General features: G+C 53.6%; 1 long non-coding RNA gene across 1 annotated transcript in view; it reads left to right on the top strand.

The window, feature by feature from the left end:
• The window catches only part of LOC146860727 (uncharacterized), a 376,528-nt gene extending 356,124 nt beyond the window's left edge, over positions 1-20,404 (top strand). Inside the window, exon 3 of the long non-coding RNA XR_014979198.1 lies at positions 20,101-20,404. This is a non-coding gene — a long non-coding RNA (uncharacterized LOC146860727). The remainder of the gene's footprint in view (positions 1-20,100) is intronic.
• Positions 20,405-21,596: the final 1,192 nt, after the last annotated feature.

Below are 21,596 nucleotides of genomic sequence, written 5' to 3'. Positions count from 1 at the left end.
GAGCCTTCCTTGGCTGCACGGAGCCTCCCTTGGCTGCACAGTCTCTCTTTGCTGCAGTGAGCCTCCCTTGGCTGCACAGAGCCTCCCTTGGCTGCACAGAGCCTCCCTCGTCTGCAGAGAGCCTCCCTCGGCTGCACGGAGCCTCCCTTGGCTGCACAGAGCCTCCCTTGGCTACACAGAGCCTCCCTTGTCTGCGCAGAGCCTCCCTTGGCTGCGTAGAGCCTCCCTTGGCCGCAGAGTCTACCCTCGCTGCACAGTCTCTCTTTGACTGCACAGACCCTCCCTTGGCTGCGCAGAGCCTCCCTTGGCTGCATAGATCCTCCCATGGCTGCGCAGAGCCTCCCTTGGCTGCACAGTCTCTCTTTGCTGCAGAGAGCCTCTCTTGGCTGCACAGAGCCTCCCTTGGCTGCACAGAGCCTCCCTTGGCTGCACAGAGCCTCCCTTGGCTGCACAGAGCCTCCCTCGGCTGCACAGAGCCTCCCTCGTCTGCAGAGAGCCTCCCTCGTCTGCAGAGAGCCTCCCTCGTCTGCAGAGAGCCTCCCTCGGCTGCACAGAGCCTCCCTTGGCTGCACAGAGCCTCCCTTGGCTGCACAGAGTCTCCAGTGGCTGCACAGAGCCTCCCTCGGCTGCACAGAGCCTCGCTTGGCTGCACAGAGCCTCCCTCGGCTGCAGAGAGCCTCCCTCGGCTGCAGAGAGCCTCCCTCGTCTGCAGAGAGCCTCCCTCGGCTGCACGGAGCCTCCCTTGGCTGCACAGAGCCTTCCTTGGCTACACAGAGCCTCCTTTGGCTGCACAGAGCCTCCCTTGGCTGCACAGAGCCTCCCTAGGCTGCCCAGAGCCTCCTGTGGCTGCGCAGAAACTCCCTTGGCTGCGCAGAGCCACCCTTGGCTGCACAGAGCTTTGCTTGGCTGCACAGAGCTTTGCTTGGCTGCACAGAGCCTCCCTAGGCTGCACAGAGCCTCCCTTGGATGCGCAGAGCCTCCTTTGGCTGCACAGAGCCTCCCTTGGCTGCACGGAGCCTCCCTAGGCTGCCCAGAGCCTCCTGTGGCTGCACAGAACCTCCCTTGGCTGCGCAGAGCCACCCTTGTCTGCACAGAGCTTTGCTTGGCTGCACAGAGCTTTGCTTGGCTGCACAGAGCCTCCCTAGGCTGCACAGAGCCTCCCTTGGCTGCGCAGAGCCTCTCTTGGCTGCACAGAGCCTCCCTCGGCTGCAGAGAGCCTCCCTTGGCTGCACGGAGCCTCCCGTGGCTGCACAGTCACTCTTTGCTGTCACAAAGCCTCCCTTGGATGCACAGAGCCTCCCTTGGCTGCACAGAGCTTCCCTTGGCTGCGCAGAGCCTCCCTTGGCTGCGCAGAGCCTCCTTTGGCTGCACAGAGCCTCCCTTGGCTGCACGGAGCCTCCCTTGGCTGCACAGAGCCTCCTGTGGCTGCGCAGAACCTCCCTTGACTGCGCAGAGCCACCCTTGGCTGCACAGAGCTTCGCTTGGCTGCACAGAGCCTCCCTTGGCTGCGCAGAGCCTCCCTTGGCTGTGCAGAGCCTCCCTTGGCTGTGCAGAGCCTCCCTTGGCTGCGCAGAGCCTCCCTTGGCTGCGCAGAGCCTCCCTTGGCTGCACAGAGCCTTCCCAGGCTTCGCAGAGCCTCTCTTGGCTGCACAGAGTCTCCCTTGGCTGTACAGAGCCTCCCTTGGCTGCACAGAGCCTCCTGTGGCTGCGCAGAACCTCCCTTGACTGCGCAGAGCCACCCTTGGCTGCACAGAGCCTCCCTTGGCTGCGCAGAGCCTCCCTTGGCTGCGCAGAGCCTCCCTTGGCTGTGCAGAGCCTCCCTTGGCTGTGCAGAGCCTCCCTTGGCTGCGCAGAGCCTCCCTTGGCTGCACAGAGCCTTCCCAGGCTTCGCAGAGCCTCTCTTGGCTGCACAGAGTCTCCCTTGGCTGTACAGAGCCTCCATTTGCTGCCCAGTCTCTCTTTGCTGCGCAGAGCCTCCCTTGGCTGCACAGAGCCTACCTTGGTTGCGCAGAGGCTCCAGTGACTGCGCAGAGCCTTTCCTGGCTGCGCAGAGCCTCCCTTAGCTGCACAGCGCCTCCCTTGGCTGCACAGAACCTCCTTTGGCTGCACAGAGCCTCCCTTGGATGTGCAGAGCTTTCCTTGGCTGCGCAGAGCCTCCTTTGGCTAAGCAGTCTATCTTTGCTGCACAGAGCCTCCCATGGCTGTACAGAGCCTCTCTTGGTTGTACAGAGCCTCTCGTGGCTGCACAGAGCCTCCCTTGGCTGCGGAGAGCCTCCCTTGGCTGTGCAGAGCCTCTCCTGGCTAAGCAGAGCCTCACTTGGTTGCGCAGAGCCTCCCTTGGTTGCGCAGAGCCTCGCTTGGCTGCACACAGCCTCCCTTGGCTGTGCAGAGCCTCCCGTGGCTGCGCAGAGCCTCCCGTGGCTGCGCAGAGCCTCACTTGGCTGTACAGAGCCTCCAGTGGCTGTGCAGAGCCTCCCTTAGCTGCACCAATCCTCCCCTGGCTGCACAGAGTATCCAGTGGCTGTGCAGAGCTTCCAGTGGCTGCGCAGAGCATATGCCCCCCTTTGGCTGCACATAGGCTCCCTTGGCTGCACAGAGCCTCCAGTGGCTACACAGAGCTTCCAGTGGCTGTGCATAGCCTCCCTTGGTTGCACAGAGCCTCCCTTGGCTGCACAGTCTCTCTTTGCTGCACAGAGCATCTCTTGGCTGCACAGAGGATCCCTTGACTGCACAGAGACTCAGTTGGCTGCACAGAGCCTCCAGTGGCTGTGCAGAGCCTCCCTTGGCTGCACCGATCCTCCCCTGGCTGCACAGAGTATCAGGTGGCTGCGCAGAGCTTCCAGTGGCTGCGCAGAGCCTCCCCTGGCTGCATAGAGTATCCAGTGGCTGCGCAGAGCTTCCAGTGGCTGCGCAGAGCCTCCCTTGGCTGCACAGAGCCTCCAGTGGCTCCACAGAGCCTCCCTTGGCTGCAAAGAGCCTCCAGTGGCTGCACAGAGCCTCCCTTGGTTTCCCAGAGCCTCCCCTTGCTGCACAGAGCTTCTAGTGGCTGCACAGTCTCTCGTAGCTGCAGTAGAGTACAGCAGTGGAGTCTTCTTTTGTACAGTGAAGCTTCCTTGGCAGTCGTGGGCTGTCATCTAGCTGTAGTGGACTCTCCCATAGCTGCATCAGAGTATCTGTTGGCTGCAGTGGTTCCTCCCTTAGCTGCAGGGAGTTTCCTGAAGATGCAGTGGAGTCTTTGTTAGGTGCAGTGGCATCTCCTTAGACTTCATTGGAATTTCCATAGGATGTAGTGGGCTCACCCTTAGTTCCAATCGAGTTTCCGTTCGTTCCAATGCATTACGTCTATCTTTAGTGCAGATTTCCTTACCTTTAGTGTAGGTTCCCTTAGCTGGAATGTAGTTATATGAGCTTCACGGCACTTTCCCTGGCTGCACAGAGCCTCCCTTGGCTGCAGAGAGCCTCCCTCGTCTGCAGAGAGCCTCCCTCGTCTGCAGAGAGCCTCCCTCAGCTGCACGGAGCCTCCCTTGGCTGCACAGAGCCTCCCTTGGCTGCACAGAGTCTCCAGTGGCTGCACAGAGCCTCCCTCGGCTGCACAGAGCCTCGCTTGGCTGCGCAGAGCCTCTCTTGGCTGCACAGAGCCTCCCTCGGCTGCAGAGAGCCTCCCTTGTCTGCACGGAGCCTCCCTTGGCTGCACAGAGCCTCCCTTGGCTACACAGAGCCTCCCTTGGCTACACAGAGCCTCCTTTGGCTGCACAGAGCCTCCCTTGGCTGCACGGAGCCTCCCTAGGCTGCCCAGAGCCTCCTGTGGCTGCGCAGAAACTCCCTTGGCTGCGCAGAGCCACCCTTGGCTGCACAGAGCTTTGCTTGGCTGCACAGAGCTTTGCTTGGCTGCGCAGAGCTTTGCTTGGCTGCACAGAGCTTTGCTTGGCTGCACAGAGCTTTGCTTGGCTGCACAGAGCCTCCCTAGGCTGCACAGAGCCTCCTTTGGCTGCACAGAGCCTCCCTTGGCTGCACGGAGCCTCCCTAGGCTGCCCAGAGCCTCCTGTGGCTGCACAGAACCTCCCTTGGCTGCGCAGAGCCACCCTTGTCTGCACAGAGCTTTGCTTGGCTGCACAGAGCTTTGCTTGGCTGCACAGAGCCTCCCTAGGCTGCGCAGAGCCTCTCTTGGCTGCGCAAAGCCTCTCTTGGCTGCACAGAGCCTCCCTCGGCTGCAGAGAGCCTCCCTTGGCTGCACGGAGCCTCCCGTGGCTGCACAGTCACTCTTTGCTGTCACAAAGCCTCCCTTGGATGCACAGAGCCTCCCTTGGCTGCACAGAGCTTCCCTTGGCTGCGCAGAGCCTCCCTTGGCTGCGCAGAGCCTCCCTTGGCTGCGCAGAGCCTCCTTTGGCTGCGCAGAGCCTCCCTTGGCTGCGCGGAGCCTCCCTTGGCTGCACAGAGCCTCCTGTGGCTGCGCAGAACCTCCCTTGACTGCGCAGAGCCACCCTTGGCTGCACAGAGCTTCGCTTGGCTGCGCAGAGCCTCCCTTGGCTGCGCAGAGCCTCCCTTGGCTGCGCAGAGCCTCCCTTGGCTGCGCAGAGCCTCCCTTGGCTGCACAGAGCCTTCCCAGGCTTCGCAGAGCCTCTATTGGCTGCACAGAGTCTCCCTTGGCTGTACAGAGCCTCCATTTGCTGCCCAGTCTCTCTTTGCTGCGCAGAGCCTCCCTTGGCTGCACAGAGCCTACCTTGGTTGCGCAGAGGCTCCAGTGACTGCGCAGAGCCTTTCCTGGCTGCGCAGAGCCTCCCTTAGCTGCACAGCGCCTCCCTTGGCTGCACAGAACCTCCTTTGGCTGCACAGAGCCTCCCTTGGATGTGCAGAGCTTTCCTTGGCTGCGCAGAGCCTCCTTTGGCTAAGCAGTCTATCTTTGCTGCACAGAGTCTCCCATGGCTGTACAGAGCCTCTCTTGGTTGTACAGAGCCTCTCGTGGCTGCACAGAGCCTCCCTTGGCTGCGGAGAGCCTCCCTTGGCTGTGCAGAGCCTCTCCTGGCTAAGCAGAGCCTCACTTGGCTGTACAGAGCCTCCCTTGGTTGCGCAGAGCCTCGCTTGGCTGCACACAGCCTCCCTTGGCTGCACATAGCCTCCCTTGGCTGTGCAGAGCCTCCCGTGGCTGCGCAGAGCATCCCTTGGCTGCACAGAGCCTCACTTGGCTGTACAGAGCCTCCAGTGGCTGTGCAGAGCCTCCCTTAGCTGCACCAATCCTCCCCTGGCTGCACAGAGTATCCAGTGGCTGTGCAGAGCTTCCAGTGGCTGCGCAGAGCCTCCCTTGGCTGCACAGAGCCTCCCCTGCCTGCGCCGGGCCTCTCTTGGCTGCAGAGAGTCTCCTTTGGCTGCACAATGCCCCCCTTTGGCTGCACATAGGCTCCCTTGGCTGCACAGAGCCTCCAGTGGCTACACAGAGCTTCCAGTGGCTGTGCATAGCCTCCCTTGGTTGCACAGAGCCTCCCTTGGCTGCACAGTCTCTCTTTGCTGCACAGAGCATCTCTTGGCTGCACAGAGGATCCCTTGACTGCACAGAGACTCAGTTGGCTGCACAGAGCCTCCAGTGGCTGTGCAGAGCCTCCCTTGGCTGCACCGATCCTCCCCTGGCTGCACAGAATATCAGGTGGCTGCGCAGAGCTTCCAGTGGCTGCGCAGAGCCTCCCCTGGCTGCATAGAGTATCCAGTGGCTGCGCAGAGCTTCCAGTGGCTGCGCAGAGCCTCCCTTGGCTGCGCAGAGCCTCCCTTGGCTGCACAGAGCCTCCAGTGGCTCCACAGAGCCTCCCTTGGCTGCAAAGAGCCTCCAGTGGCTGCACAGAGCCTCCCTTGGTTTCCCAGAGCCTCCCCTTGCTGCACAGAGCTTCTAGTGGCTGCACAGTCTCTCGTAGCTGCAGTAGAGTACAGCAGTGGAGTCTTCTTTTGTACAGTGAAGCTTCCTTGGCAGTCGTGGGCTGTCATCTAGCTGTAGTGGACTCTCCCATAGCTGCATCAGAGTATCTGTTGGCTGCAGTGGTTCCTCCCTTAGCTGCAGGGAGTTTCCTGAAGATGCAGTGGAGTCTTTGTTAGGTGCAGTGGCATCTCCTTAGACTTCATTGGAATTTCCATAGGATGTAGTGGGCTCACCCTTAGTTCCAATCGAGTTTCCGTTCGTTCCAATGCATTACGTCTATCTTTAGTGCAGATTTCCTTACCTTTAGTGTAGGTTCCCTTAGCTGGAATGTAGTTATATGAGCTTCACGGCAGTTTCCCTGGCTGCACAGAGCCTCCCTTGGCTGCGCAAAGCCTCTCTTGGCTGCACAGAGCCTCCCTCGGCTGCAGAGAGCCTCCCTTGGCTGCACAGAGCCTCCCGTGGCTGCACAGTCACTCTTTTCTGTCACAAAGCCTCCCTTGGATGCACAGAGCCTCCCTTGGCTGCACAGAGCTTCCCTTGGCTGCGCAGAGCCTCCCTTGGCTGCGCAGAGCCTCCCTTGGCTGCGCAGAGCCTCCTTTGGCTGCACAGAGCCTCCTTTGGCTGCACAGAGCCTCCCTTGGCTGCACGGAGCCTCCCTTGGCTGCACAGAGCCTCCTGTGGCTGCGCAGAACCTCCCTTGACTGCGCAGAGCCACCCTTGGCTGCACAGAGCTTCGCTTGGCTGCGCAGAGCCTCCCTTGGCTGCGCAGAGCCTCCCTTGGCTGCGCAGAGCCTCCCTTGGCTGCGCAGAGCCTCCCTTGACTGCACAGAGCCTTCACAGGCTTCGCAGAGCCTCTCTTGGCTGCACAGAGTCTCCCTTGGCTGTACAGAGCCTCCATTTGCTGCCCAGTCTCTCTTTGCTGCGCAGAGCCTCCCTTGGCTGCACAGAGCCTACCTTGGTTGCGCAGAGGCTCCAGTGACTGCGCAGAGCCTTTCCTGGCTGCGCAGAGCCTCCCTTAGCTGCACAGCGCCTCCCTTGGCTGCACAGAACCTCCTTTGGCTGCACAGAGCCTCCCTTGGATGTGCAGAGCTTTCCTTGGCTGCGCAGAGCCTCCTTTGGCTAAGCAGTCTATCTTTGCTGCACAGAGCCTCCCATGGCTGTACAGAGCCTCTCTTGGTTGTACAGAGCCTCTCGTGGCTGCACAGAGCCTCCCTTGACTGCGGAGAGCCTCCCTTGGCTGTGCAGAGCCTCTCCTGGCTAAGCAGAGCCTCACTTGGCTGTACAGAGCCTCCCTTGGTTGCGCAGAGCCTCGCTTGGCTGCACACAGCCTCCCTTGGCTGCACATAGCCTCCCTTGGCTGTGCAGAGCCTCCCGTGGCTGCGCAGAGCATCCCTTGGCTGCACAGAGCCTCACTTGGCTGTACAGAGCCTCCAGTGGCTGTGCAGAGCCTCCCTTAGCTGCACCAATCCTCCCCTGGCTGCACAGAGTATCCAGTGGCTGTGCAGAGCTTCCAGTGGCTGCGCAGAGCCTCCCTTGGCTGCACAGAGCCTCCCCTGCCTGCGCCGGGCCTCTCTTGGCTGCAGAGAGTCTCCTTTGGCTGTACAATGCCCCCCTTTGGCTGCACATAGGCTCCCTTGGCTGCACAGAGCCTCCAGTGGCTACACAGAGCTTCCAGTGGCTGTGCATAGCCTCCCTTGGTTGCACAGAGCCTCCCTTGGCTGCACAGTCTCTCTTTGCTGCACAGAGCATCTCTTGGCTGCACAGAGGATCCCTTGACTGCACAGACTCAGTTGGCTGCACAGAGCCTCCAGTGGCTGTGCAGAGCCTCCCTTGGCTGCACCGATCCTCCCCTGGCTGCACAGAGTATCAGGTGGCTGCGCAGAGCTTCCAGTGGCTGCGCAGAGCCTCCCTTGGCTGCACAGAGCCTCCAGTGGCTCCACAGAGCCTCCCTTGGCTGCAAAGAGCCTCCAGTGGCTGCACAGAGCCTCCCTTGGTTTCCCAGAGCCTCCCCTTGCTGCACAGAGCTTCTAGTGGCTGCACAGTCTCTCGTAGCTGCAGTAGAGTACAGCAGTGGAGTCTTCTTTTGTACAGTGAAGCTTCCTTGGCAGTCGTGGGCTGTCATCTAGCTGTAGTGGACTCTCCCATAGCTGCATCAGAGTATCTGTTGGCTGCAGTGGTTCCTCCCTTAGCTGCAGGGAGTTTCCTGAAGATGCAGTGGAGTCTTTGTTAGGTGCAGTGGCATCTCCTTAGACTTCATTGGAATTTCCATAGGATGTAGTGGGCTCACCCTTAGTTCCAATCGAGTTTCCGTTCGTTCCAATGCATTACGTCTATCTTTAGTGCAGATTTCCTTACCTTTAGTGTAGGTTCCCTTAGCTGGAATGTAGTTATATGAGCTTCACGGCAGTTTCCCTGGCTGCACAGAGCCTCCCTTGGCTGCGCAAAGCCTCTCTTGGCTGCACAGAGCCTCCCTCGGCTGCAGAGAGCCTCCCTTGGCTGCACAGAGCCTCCCGTGGCTGCACAGTCACTCTTTTCTGTCACAAAGCCTCCCTTGGATGCACAGAGCCTCCCTTGGCTGCACAGAGCTTCCCTTGGCTGCGCAGAGCCTCCCTTGGCTGCGCAGAGCCTCCCTTGGCTGCGCAGAGCCTCCTTTGGCTGCACAGAGCCTCCTTTGGCTGCACAGAGCCTCCCTTGGCTGCACGGAGCCTCCCTTGGCTGCACAGAGCCTCCTGTGGCTGCGCAGAACCTCCCTTGACTGCGCAGAGCCACCCTTGGCTGCACAGAGCTTCGCTTGGCTGCGCAGAGCCTCCCTTGGCTGCGCAGAGCCTCCCTTGGCTGCGCAGAGCCTCCCTTGGCTGCGCAGAGCCTCCCTTGACTGCACAGAGCCTTCACAGGCTTCGCAGAGCCTCTCTTGGCTGCACAGAGTCTCCCTTGGCTGTACAGAGCCTCCATTTGCTGCCCAGTCTCTCTTTGCTGCGCAGAGCCTCCCTTGGCTGCACAGAGCCTACCTTGGTTGCGCAGAGGCTCCAGTGACTGCGCAGAGCCTTTCCTGGCTGCGCAGAGCCTCCCTTAGCTGCACAGCGCCTCCCTTGGCTGCACAGAACCTCCTTTGGCTGCACAGAGCCTCCCTTGGATGTGCAGAGCTTTCCTTGGCTGCGCAGAGCCTCCTTTGGCTAAGCAGTCTATCTTTGCTGCACAGAGCCTCCCATGGCTGTACAGAGCCTCTCTTGGTTGTACAGAGCCTCTCGTGGCTGCACAGAGCCTCCCTTGACTGCGGAGAGCCTCCCTTGGCTGTGCAGAGCCTCTCCTGGCTAAGCAGAGCCTCACTTGGCTGTACAGAGCCTCCCTTGGTTGCGCAGAGCCTCGCTTGGCTGCACACAGCCTCCCTTGGCTGCACATAGCCTCCCTTGGCTGTGCAGAGCCTCCCGTGGCTGCGCAGAGCATCCCTTGGCTGCACAGAGCCTCACTTGGCTGTACAGAGCCTCCAGTGGCTGTGCAGAGCCTCCCTTAGCTGCACCAATCCTCCCCTGGCTGCACAGAGTATCCAGTGGCTGTGCAGAGCTTCCAGTGGCTGCGCAGAGCCTCCCTTGGCTGCACAGAGCCTCCCCTGCCTGCGCCGGGCCTCTCTTGGCTGCAGAGAGTCTCCTTTGGCTGTACAATGCCCCCCTTTGGCTGCACATAGGCTCCCTTGGCTGCACAGAGCCTCCAGTGGCTACACAGAGCTTCCAGTGGCTGTGCATAGCCTCCCTTGGTTGCACAGAGCCTCCCTTGGCTGCACAGTCTCTCTTTGCTGCACAGAGCATCTCTTGGCTGCACAGAGGATCCCTTGACTGCACAGACTCAGTTGGCTGCACAGAGCCTCCAGTGGCTGTGCAGAGCCTCCCTTGGCTGCACCGATCCTCCCCTGGCTGCACAGAGTATCAGGTGGCTGCGCAGAGCTTCCAGTGGCTGCGCAGAGCCTCCCTTGGCTGCACAGAGCCTCCAGTGGCTCCACAGAGCCTCCCTTGGCTGCAAAGAGCCTCCAGTGGCTGCACAGAGCCTCCCTTGGTTTCCCAGAGCCTCCCCTTGCTGCACAGAGCTTCTAGTGGCTGCACAGTCTCTCGTAGCTGCAGTAGAGTACAGCAGTGGAGTCTTCTTTTGTACAGTGAAGCTTCCTTGGCAGTCGTGGGCTGTCATCTAGCTGTAGTGGACTCTCCCATAGCTGCATCAGAGTATCTGTTGGCTGCAGTGGTTCCTCCCTTAGCTGCAGGGAGTTTCCTGAAGATGCAGTGGAGTCTTTGTTAGGTGCAGTGGCATCTCCTTAGACTTCATTGGAATTTCCATAGGATGTAGTGGGCTCACCCTTAGTTCCAATCGAGTTTCCGTTCGTTCCAATGCATTACGTCTATCTTTAGTGCAGATTTCCTTACCTTTAGTGTAGGTTCCCTTAGCTGGAATGTAGTTATATGAGCTTCACGGCAGTTTCCCTAGCTGCATGCATGTAGTTTCCCTTAACCGCAATGTACATTTTCTTAGCCGCAATGTAGCTTCCTTCAGCTTCCGTGCCAGTTACCGTATTTGAAATGTAGTTCAACATAGCTGCAATGTAGCTGCCTTTAGGGTTAATGTGGTTTCACTTAGCTCCAGTGTGGTTGCCTTAACCTTCAATGGCCCATGCGAGTGGCCCTGTTTGAGGTGCAATATTTATCTCACCTAATAAATATCTATACAGTGCGGTTTGTTATTTATCAGGTGTAATAAATAGCACCTATTATGAGTTGCTATTCCTAAAATGGGCTGTAACATGCAGTTTTTGGTACTTACCGCACCAAAATCTACACATAACTGTATATTACTGGCCTTTTTCAGTGTTGACATGCCGAAATTTAACAGGGGATGCTTTTTTTCATCCCACCCAGTACCAGATGTGATAAAAAATGAAACAGTCATAATTCTGATGTGTGCGCTAACAAGAGTTACCGCAGGCCACTCGAAATGAGGGCCCAAGTAGTTACCCATATCTGCAATGTGGTTTCTTTTTAATTGAACAGTGACCACAATCCTGTTTGCTTTAAAAAAAAAAATGTTTTTCTTACTTTGCAGCATAAAAAATTACAATTGTGCAGTATACAGAAGCATTTTGAAGAAATACATGTCTGTGCCTGCCCTTATTCGGCCAAAGCCAAGGGCGAGTCCCATTGGTCCATCTATTGGGTTGTCACTCCCCACATTCCTCTGAAGTTGACAATCGGGTCGGCGTTCTTGGTTGTGATCAGTAACTGGCATAGAACAGATTAAAGTAAAGGTAACTTGGAGTACTGAACAAGAAATGCTCATCCATCCCTCCCCCCATTGCCATCTCCTAGGTTAGCGTTGCCTAAGTGTAGTGTGTAGTCCTTCTTCAACTCTGTTTCAGTCTTTCGAATCATATCGACTTAAGCCTGGTTGGTGTGATTATGTTAATGAAGTAACATTTCAGGACACAATTTGGGCCCTGATTATGAGTTAGCTGAGTGAAATTACTTTATGGCATTCCACTCTGCCTGACTCCGTGTTGGGACCTGATTTCCCTGGGTGTTGGAACACCGGACCCAATTTTGCTGGGGGGTAATTCTGCCTGCTAAAAGTACTTGAGGCTTTGCCTTAGTGGTGGGCTAACCAACAAATTAACAGGGATAGTCTAGTTGAAGCCAAGGGTATGCCCTGGCCGAAAGAGCCAATGCATGAGCTGAGCCATTAAAATATGTGGCATGTAAATCATGCAACAAACATTGAGCTGAAATAAGATAAAGTTTCATCAGAATTAGTGATGTGTATTTCTTTAATCCACAGAAGCGTTATTACCTTGGTACATCAGGTCATATCACTGTGTATTAAGAGGAATTTACTAAGAGTGATACTTGTTAAACATATGTTCAGAAATATTCCTGCCCTCTAGCCCTCACCACAATGACATTAGTGAACTAAGAGCAGGGCCACTGGAATTATCAAACAGGAGATGGCCAAATTATACACCAGCATTGAGTAAATCCTGCGTCAAAAAAGGCAAATTATGCAGCATAATGCTGCACATTTTGTAATAGTATTACTTTGTTATTTTGTAATTTTTAAACTTGGTAACACTGTCTGGGAATTAGTTGCACCTCATTAGTAACAGTTTATAACCCAAATATAGCAATAAGCAATAGAAAGGTGGCCAGTCCAGCTTTGCAAAGGTCTTCTACTGCATAGCAGCATGTGACTCTACATTTTTAGCAACTTTTGAACCATTTGAGCCAGAAACAATTTTTGCTAAAATCTGCAGATTATGCGGCAGATGATGGATTATGTGGCAAATGTGACAAATCTATAATTATGCCAAAATCACTGTGGACACACATTTGCCTAATTCCAGTGGCCCCAACTAAGAGAGAAGTCAGTTGTCATGTGCATCCTATAGTGGCTTAGTTCTTATTATACAAGGAGCAACCTTATTGTCTGTTAAATCAAACACAAGGGGTTTTCGAACAGCTCACAACCTGAGCTCACACATCTGAAGGGCATCGCATACGTAATAATGAAGAAAAAGGAGGCCAGGTGAAATAAAATATTTGCCAAGGATAACATAAATCACAATGGCAGCTGCCACCGAGTAGCACGGGCAGGGCGGGGGCTGGCGGATAGAAAAATAAATGTTAAATATTATTTACCTTGCTGACGGACCGCCGCCTCATCTCGCATTGTCCTCTTCTGTTCTGCTTAAAGCAGGAATCCCAAACAAGCTCCCCTAGCCAATCACAGCTTTGCAATGGAGCGTTGTGATTGGTCTGAGCGCCGTGGTTCGGTGCTCGGACAGACAGTGGGAGCCTGTTCCCCACCAGGCTGTGTAATACAGCCTGGTGGGGAACATGCAAAGTGCACATGAATGTTTTGCTGGCCCAAGATGGCCGGCCAAACAGTCATGCACATTTAAGTGCCCACCACTCCTCCCCTTGCTGGCTGTGACCCGCCCTGAAAACCGGAAAAATAAAATGATAATAACATAGTGTTATTAGCATTTTATTTTTCCTTTATCCACTGCTCAAAATATGTGGGGTAACGCTCCGCCACAGTAGCGGAGGAGCCGTCGCTGATAAATGAATCAAGCAGAGAAGTTGGGCTTGTGCCCACTTTTTCTGGCTTCACATTGTGCAGTTCCATCACTAGATGAGTATCTCTTTCTCTCTCCTTTTATAAATCAAAAGGTAATGCTTTGCTTTATTTTTAATTCTTGCCATGGGCAAAAGCCACGTGACAACTCAGCTTGCTTTGGGCTTGAAGCTCCAAGAGGACGTCGAGCTGAGCTAGAGCCCAGCATCTGGCTCGAGCTTTTGGTGTCTCATCCACCTCCATTTTGGCTGATGCAGCTGCCAAGTCACCTTCCCCTTTTTTGTCAATGCTCGTCCCCTACCAGAGCATACCTTCTCCTTCCTTTCCCTACTCCAGACACCCCCTCCAGCTCTACCCCAAACGAGGCTCCTGCAGACATTTACCATCTGCCTTGAGCAGGTGGTAAATGAACGTGTAATTCCCATGGAATTGGAAATTCTGTACTGTTTTATGACTGGTGAGCATGTTTTCATGTGGTTATTCCCCATTCCACGGGGCCTGACCTGTAATTGCATGGCGTGGCATTACTGCATGCCAGCATTAATTCTGCATGTGGTGTTCACACCCAATCAGTACTGTGCAACTCGTAATCACCTTAAGGGTAAAAAATAATTTCATTAATTTGTTCCATCATCCATGTATGGAAAGGAAGAGTTCTTTCCTCTTTTTTTTTTTTTTTACTACAGAGAAAGATTTGCAAGCCACACACAGACGCCTGATCCATAAAAGGAATTCACCAGAAAGTCCAAAACCACTGTTTTGAGCTTGCTACGCAGAAGAAAAAAAGTGTCAAAAATCGTTAAAGGATCTGTGTCTGGATGCTGTTTTCATTTTATAACTAAAACTGATCAAGACCAGATGAGCTCCTTCGTAATGTGGGCAGAGGCATGAACACATTCTGCCTTGTATTAACTGACTACTTTGAAGCAATCCCACACACCGCAGCAGCCAAGAGCGAGGCTGCAAATCTAGACAACGTGTATTAAATAGAATATCCCTCAGCGTTCAACTAGCCTCCTTCGGAATCGTGTGCTATGCAGCGTACCCTTCATTAGTGTGAGCATCTGACACAGGTTGTTTTTAAGACATCCCTTTTTGAACCCAAATGTCTTTCCAGGCACAGTTTTGTGGCGTTGGAATTCCTTTGAAACCCGATGACAAGCAGGGGCATAAAACCCAGAAATAGCATAATAGCATCCTGCTGAGAAAGCGATTAAGAGCCTCCTAAAACAGGTTTACCCTTGTTTAAGATTTGGGTGCGCATGCGCAGTTGGAAGACACGTTTCTGCAGTTGAACAAGGTCCCTTCACTGCAGGACCCTCTGTTAGGAAGGTTTTTTCAAAAGATTATAAGTAATGGATTAAACCTGGCAGTTTTTTCTGGCTTCCAGACATTAGGGCAATTGGTCGTTTGCGAATGGATGGTTTGAATACGCATGCACCCTCTGTTCCATTAGAGTCACTTAATGCTGAGGTATTAGCTGGACCATTTGTAACATTATATCTTGAGAGGGTGTCCACCAAACACTCAAGGCCGTGCTGGGGCTTTCTAGGTGCACCAGTTGAACGCACCAAATGGACTCACAGCTGAGTGTGCCCAGCGGTATTGCTGGCACTATTCGCAGCAAACTCAATAGATCAGATGAGGTCTGATGCACCACTGCTCAAACCCATGGATTGCCAGTCTACCCATGTGCTTTGCCTGAGTTTGGCAGACAGGCTTTTGATGCGGCTGCTGGGTTCCCCTGACATGGAGAATGATACATCAATGCAATGGGAAGATAGCCCTCGTCATCTGCTTAGATTGTAAGGGGCTTATTTACAAGGCTCTTGCGCCACTTTTGCGTAATTTTTAACTTGGGGGGGGGAAGTGACGCAAAAGTGGCGCAAGGGGCTTGTAAATCTGCCCCATAGGACACAAAAGCACTTTGCCTAGCTCCCCAGGTAAGAAAACTGGTGCCACACCTACGTCTGGGTTGAACAGCCTCGGATGCTGTAGGATTTAGCAAAGGGCCTTACCACTGAAGAAAAGGCCAGCACTGTGTAGGATGTTTGAATACAGTGAAAAATATCACGTCCTTTATAAAAGTTTTTGAAAAGTCTCCCATACTCTGCTTGTGAAGTACAAATCTCCTCAAGTACCAAAGCTGTGGCTCCTACAGGTTAAATTTTATGGCAAGACCGGAGGCTCCTATTATGCCTTCTTATCTTGCCATTTTATTCAATAGCAGCCAAGATAAGTATCAGAACTACAGTTCCCAGGGGCTCAGGGAGAAAAACTGGCCAATGGGGACGTAGCAAACATAAAACCTAAGTCCAATCACAATAACTGTAACAATAAACGTCATAACTGACTGCGCAGCTTCCTCTTTTCTTGCTGCTCGCAGTCAGATAAGTGCCCTTTTTTCTTTGCTCGCTGCATATTTGTTATGTATTCATAGTTTATATATTATTTATTGTTGCTTTGTTTACATACTGTCTCCCGGTGTCACACTCGCTCGCGCGCGCTATTTGCCGGTTTGCAAGCCAACGCGCTTTCGCGCTCTCTTACTTTTTCCCCCTCTGGGTCTCCCGGTGGTGCTGTCCATCGCGCGCTCACCGTTTGGCCTCGCGCTCTTCCCGTATCGGCGCCTTTGCCTCACAGGGTGTCCCTCGCTCAGCGCTTCGAGTCTAGCATTGCACAGGCTTTCCCTGCTCCTTTCTTCTCGCTCTCCATAACGCGAGTGCTCCGGTTTCCCTGTACACGCCCCTGGGAGGTTGCTACTGCTTGACTCCTCCCTCTTGGCTCCACATTAACCCCTGACTACCTCTAGTTTGGCAATTATGAGCTCTGACAGCTCCCCTGCACGTGACCAGGCTTCTCAGGAAGGCGAAGCCTTCAAGCACGATTTAAATAAATTTATAAATACCTCTGTGGAAAATGCTGTGGAGTCCTCAATGAAACGCGTGTCCAAGGGCATGCAAAACACGATGTTAAGTCTGTTGTCCAAAGCCTTGGCCCAGTCTGCGGGGGATAGCAGACCAAAAAAGGTGGTTTCCTCTGCTTTAAATTCTGCGTCATCATTGATTAGCGAGGTTTCCTCGCATTTGATTGAGGACAAAGTGCCTCCCAGGCCTCCTGGCAAGGAGGGGTCTATAGGTACCCAGGGTAAACGCAAGCATAAATCCAAACATGCAGAGGCTCCTAAAAAATTAGTGATATCCACCATTTTGGACACCGACACAGACTTGGACGACGCAGATGATTTGTTTGACGTGTTTGACGTCTCTGATTCCCCCCCTTCCAAAAAGCTTAAATCGGATTCTTTTTCCTTTGAACCAGTTTTCGACTCCGACGGAGTCCCTATGTTCGACCCCTCTTCTATCAGGCACCCCAATTCTACCGAATGGGCTCCTGCTTTTCATGTGGGGGAGTACATTTCTGCCAGACTGCGCCTCCCTCTGGAATCTGCTGTCAGATCACGACTGAAGTCGGAATGTCCTAAGCCTTCTTTACCAGAGAAAGTTACTATGGTTCCTGCTATTGACCAGCCCTTGCTTACGTTCTTTTCAAAATTTGGCAAAGATCCCCGTAAAGGTGTCGACAAAGCTTGGTCCACGTGCCAGGACAAACTCCTTGACGTGGTGGGTCCCCTGGCACGCATTTTTGACCTTGCGGAATCCTCCCGCCTAGACGGCTCTGACTTGTCGGCCGAGGAAATTTCCCTTTGGGTCCAGCGTGCTTTCTGTCTTCTGGGCAATGCTAATGCCGCCATAACGCATGAGCGGCGTAAAGGCCTCTTAATTAAATTGGACCCCAAATTGGCCAACCTCGCTCCGCAGGATCCAGGTTCCAAAGCCAATGGTCTTCTTTTCGGGGACACTCTAGTCAAGGACCTCAGCAGATTCGTGTCCACCTTCGCGTCTCTGGACAAGGCGCAGCAATCCATAAAAAAGGTGTTTTCCCCCCGGGTTTTTGGACGGGCCGGCAGAGGCAGGGGTCGCTCTTCCGGCCGGTCCTTTCACAACCAAGGCTCCAGAGGTGCTTCCTCCACGCAAGAATACAAACCCCAGTTTTACCCGCAACGCGGCAGAGGCTTCCGGGGTCGCGGACAGAAAAACTTCCGCAACAACAACAACTTCAATCAACAGGGTAAGTCCTCCCCCTGTGGGAGGTCGTTTAAAACTGTTTCTTTCCAAATGGCAGACAATCAGTGCAGATCCTTGGGTTCTAGACACAGTTCAAGGCTATCTTATAGAGCTTTATTCGCCGCCTTTTCAACCCACACTGCCGCGTCCCATGGTTTTCTCACTCAACACGCAAGCTCTCATAGATTCGGAAATTCTTTCTCTTCTCCAAAAACAAGCCATCTCCATCGCCCCCTTCGATCCTTCCGGCTTCCTCAGCTCCATTTTCCTGGTTCAGAAAAAGAACAAAAAACTACGTCCCGTGATCAATCTCAAACTGTTCAACCAATTTGTAGTATATCGTCACTTCAAAATGGAGACCATTCTCCATCTAAGAGATACTCTTCGACCAAACGACTGGATGGTCCGTCTGGACTTACAGGATGCCTACCTCACCGTGCCCATTCATCATTCGCACACCAAATTTCTTCACTTTCAATGGTCGAACGTCACTTATCGCTTCACCTCCCTGCCTTTCGGTCTATCTTCAGCCCCCTGGTGTTTCACAAAACTCTTAAAACCGGTGGTGGCTTTTCTAAGATCCCTCGGGATCAGACTAATCATTTACTTAGACGACATCCTCCTCATGAGCTCGGACAAACAGCTCCTTCTCTCACATCTTCGCACCACACAGTCCCTACTTTTGGATCTGGGTTTCCTCCTCAACTCCGAAAAATCTATGCTCATTCCTTCCCAGACCATAGAATTCTTGGGTTTTCAAGTGGATTCTCCCACAGCATCTCTCCTTCTCCCTCAGTCAAAAGTCTCCACGATCAAGTCGGAGATTCGGTCTGTTCTTCGGTCCTCCCTCATCTCCCTTCGATCTCTGGCACGAATAGTCGGTCTTCTATCCGCGTCCATTCAGGCCATCTTCCCGGGGCCTCTTCATTACCGCGCTCTTCAGCGCTTAAAGATCAGACATCTTCGTCAGGGCTTGGCTTACTCCGATCTCATTTCCCTAGACCACGAAGCTCGAGACGAACTCCTTTGGTGGATAGACCATTTAGATGCGTGGAACGGCCGCGCTATCTTCACTACGGCCCCAGATCTTGTATTAGAATCAGATGCAAGCCTGTCGGGTTGGGGCGCCCGCTGTGGACAAATCTCGACTGGAGGTACATGGTCTCGAGAGGAGTCCAGATTGCACATCAATTGTTTAGAGATGCTTGCAGGTTCCTTTGCGATCCAAAGCCTTACCAAAAACATGGTACGATGTTCCATTCTTCTTCGCATGGACAACGTTTCTGCGGTCCGCTACATAAACCACCTCGGGGGGACCAAGTCCAAGCCTCTGGCAGAACTGGCAAAAAGTTTATGGGAATACTGTCTGATGAATCAACTGTCCCTGACGGCGGAATACCTGCCGGGGGACCTCAACGCGGTGGCAGACTGGCACTCTCGCCATCTTCGAGATTCCAGCGACTGGAAGCTCTTGCCATCCGTTTTCCTATCCCTTTCTCACAAATGGGGTCCTTTCTCGATAGACCTTTTTGCTTCACGCCTCAATTCTCAGTTACCCCGTTTTTTCAGCTGGCGCCCAGATCCTTCTGCCCTAGCGACGGATGCTTTTCTGCAAGACTGGTCCCTTCACCTCAACTACGCTTTTCCTCCTTTTCCCATGATCAGTCGGGTTCTCTCTCAGGTACGACGGCAGTCGACGTCCTTAATCCTGGTAGTCCCGTTCTGGCAGTCCCAGAGTTGGTTCCCGTCTCTGTTGGAAATGGCGGTGGACTTTCCTGTCCTTCTCCCGGAACGAGAAGACCTTCTACTCAATCCCCTGGGCCGTCCCCACGACCTGGTCCTGAACAACTCTCTGGTCTTGTCTGCTTGGAAGGTGTCCGGTCTTCCCCTGTTGACGTCCTCATTTCACAGGAGGCTTCTCTCTTTATCAGCAAAGCCTGGGCCCCTGGTACCTCAAAAGCATACAAATCCGCTTGGTCTCTTTGGACAAGCTGGTGTCTGGACCGGCATATCGATCCCCTTTCAGCCCCTTTGAATTTTGTAGTTAACTTTCTGGCCTCGGAAGCCAGTGCAGGTAAGTCATATAGGACCGTAAACCTGTACAGATCAGCCATTTCTCTTAACCATTCCCCTCTTGAGGGCAAACCTATCGGATCTCATCCCCTTATCTGCCGCCTGCTAAAAGGAGTTCGCTGTTCCAAACCTCCGTTGGCTAAGTATACTAACTTATGGGATGTTTCAGTTGTTCTTAAGTTATTTTCTGACTGGCCAGATAATGCTTCTCTTTCTTTAAAAATGTTGTCTGCAAAACTTACGATGCTGTTATGTCTGGTTTCCATCAAGCGGGTTTCTGATGTCAAGGCCTTGGATATTTCCGGCCGTCAGTTCTCTCCTACAGGGGTTCTGTTCCAGATCCACAGACGAACCAAAACTAATTTGAATTCTGTTTTTTACCCTTATTTTCCTTCTCACCCAAAACTCTGTGTTGGTCAATGTTTAAAGGCCTACGAACAAAGAACGGCTAATCTCAGAACGCCCTCCAGTTCCCAGCTTCTCATTTCCTTCCGCAAACCTCATCTCCCCGTTTCCTCTGCTACCTTGGCCCGTTGGGTGCGCTGGGTTATGTCCCTGGCAGGCATTGACGTCTCCGTCTTCGGAGCTCATTCCACTAGGGGAGCCATGGCTTCTAAGGCCTTTTGGGCAGGCTCCCGACTCGAGGACATTCTGAGATCAGCTGATTGGTCTAATGATTCTGTTTTTCGAATGTTTTATTGTAAACCTATTGACACTGTGGCTTCTTTAGTGGTTAATACGCTTTGAACAAGCATAATAGGAGCCTCCGGTCTTGCCATAAAATGTAGATTTTCCTAGTTATTATGACGGAAAGTCTTAATTTTATTAAAGACACGGAGGCGAGTATTATCCCACCTCTACACTACTAACATGTGTTCTCCCTCCCTTCAGCGAATCCAGCTCTGCCCCCGGCATCATCGTGATTATCCAGACAAGCATCGACAGCGGTCTTCTCCACCTCAGAGCTCGTCTGCTTCCACCCCGGAGTCACCGTCGCCGAAGTCTACATCTCTCCAGTCCTGGTCTTCGTTGGCTCAAGAAGTTTGTTCATGGACCCTGGCCGTTTCCTTGGTGCTAGCTATTGTGCCACTATTTTCTGACTTTATCTGACCCGCTCGTCAGCGAAAAGAGGAAGCTGCGCAGTCAGTTATGACGTTTATTGTTACAGTTATTGTGATTGGACTTAGGTTTTATGTTTGCTACGTCCCCATTGGCCAGTTTTTCTCCCTGAGCCCCTGGGAACTGTAGTTCTGATACTTATCTTGGCTGCTATTGAATAAAATGGCAAGATAAGAAGGCATAATACTCGCCTCCGTGTCTTTAATAAAATTAAGACTTTCCGTCATAATAACTAGGAAAATCTACATTTCCAATCCAGAAATTTGCAGACATATCTCAACTACCGATGCAGTGATCTATTGCTCTGACTTTCTTGGGTAGATTGGGGATGGGCTGTAAGAAGCCCTGCATCCTGGTCCCAGCTTTTACCTTTTTGCTAATCTTCAGATTATGGCTATTATCAGCAGGATGTCTCAATCAATCAGTATGTGTGTAGCATGCTTCTTGTCGTCCGGGAGGGTATCCAGGAGCTGGCAGGTATCATGTTTCACTAGTTCCTTGCCTTCCGTTTCCCCCGATTGCCTGGGTGCGTTGTGTGCTCATGCAGGACGATATACCTCAGTTCCGGCACGGCCCATTGCGGTCTAGTCTTTTTCCAGGAACGCCATGGCGTCATCCGTGCTTCCGGGGGAATCCGCTTATCAGCAGCGGTTATTCCCCCGTTCGGCGCTTCGGATTGCTGAAATCTGCCGCCAACGCCATCGGAGATCCTAACGCTGCCTTCGCCCTGCATTCGGAGGGTAACGTTGCAGAGTCCTTTGTTATTCACAAACGGCATATAGCCGAACTGTCTGCACCGCGGTGGAGCGCATTTTTGAAGTTGCTCGCATAGGCTGCCCCCATCGCGCTGAGCGCATCTAGCCCTATCACTTCCTGGTTGCTCGCAACATGACGAGTCACTGAACTGTCCGCATCGCGCTGATGCGCATAACTGCTGGTTGCCTGATACCCGCCACACCGCGCTTGCTCGCATCAGGCTGCTCCCACCGTGCTGGAGTGCACATCTAACACTGTCACTGCCTGGTTGTTCACAAACAGCTATGTGCCGAACTTTCCGCATCGCGCAGAAGCGCATAACTGCTGGTTGCCTGCTACCCGCCAAACCGTGCTTGGGCGCTTGACTGCTTAGGGTGTGGTTGTAATTGGGTCGCCTCACTTGCGCTGGTGCGCTCGTCTGCTAGCTGCGTGAATCCACATTCACCGCGCCGGAGCGCTTCTCAGTTATTGCACGGAATGTCAATCTCGCCGGAGCACAGATGATCAGGTGC

The sequence above is a fragment of the Triturus cristatus genome, chromosome 3_1, assembly GCF_964204655.1.
Source record: "Triturus cristatus chromosome 3_1, aTriCri1.1, whole genome shotgun sequence".
NCBI classification, from domain to species: Eukaryota; Metazoa; Chordata; class Amphibia; order Caudata; family Salamandridae; genus Triturus; species Triturus cristatus.
The sequence above is the reverse complement of the archived record's forward strand: the minus strand, read 5'-3'. Positions and strand labels throughout refer to the sequence as shown.